Below are 489 nucleotides of genomic sequence, written 5' to 3'. Positions count from 1 at the left end.
TATTGCAAGTTTTTAGCACATGGTATTATTTATCTTAATATTTGTATAGTGCAAGCTATCTCCAAGGACGTATACTGTTTGTCTCCAAAGTGTGAGATTGATTGTGATGCAAGTGTCTGCCTCTTCACTGTGATAAATGCCACACTCAATTTAACCCATTTGTCCTCCACTGTTTGAAGGAAAGAAAGTAAGAAAGGGGAAAATGTGTGTTTGGTTTTGTATGTGAAATATTTCTTGTTTTTCTTGTGTTTTGTATTTTCCAAATTCAGTGAGATGGAAATTAAGCATGAAACATGTTAGCAGCCTAATAAAGGGTCTTGTATGTAAATTGACTTGATTTTTGTACAGTGTATATAGTTACTATTTTGTGATTTTTTTTTCTCTAGGCTCTGGTGGGAGCTGTTGAAACACAGCCATTGTGGTTTCCCTTAATTGAATTGTCAGTGTTTAAAAATTATTCTTTTATGTATAATTTGAAGACATCAGAAA

Source organism: Penaeus monodon, chromosome 27 (genome assembly GCF_015228065.2).
Source record: "Penaeus monodon isolate SGIC_2016 chromosome 27, NSTDA_Pmon_1, whole genome shotgun sequence".
NCBI classification, from domain to species: domain Eukaryota; kingdom Metazoa; phylum Arthropoda; class Malacostraca; order Decapoda; family Penaeidae; genus Penaeus; species Penaeus monodon.
The sequence above is the reverse complement of the archived record's forward strand: the minus strand, read 5'-3'. Positions refer to the sequence as shown.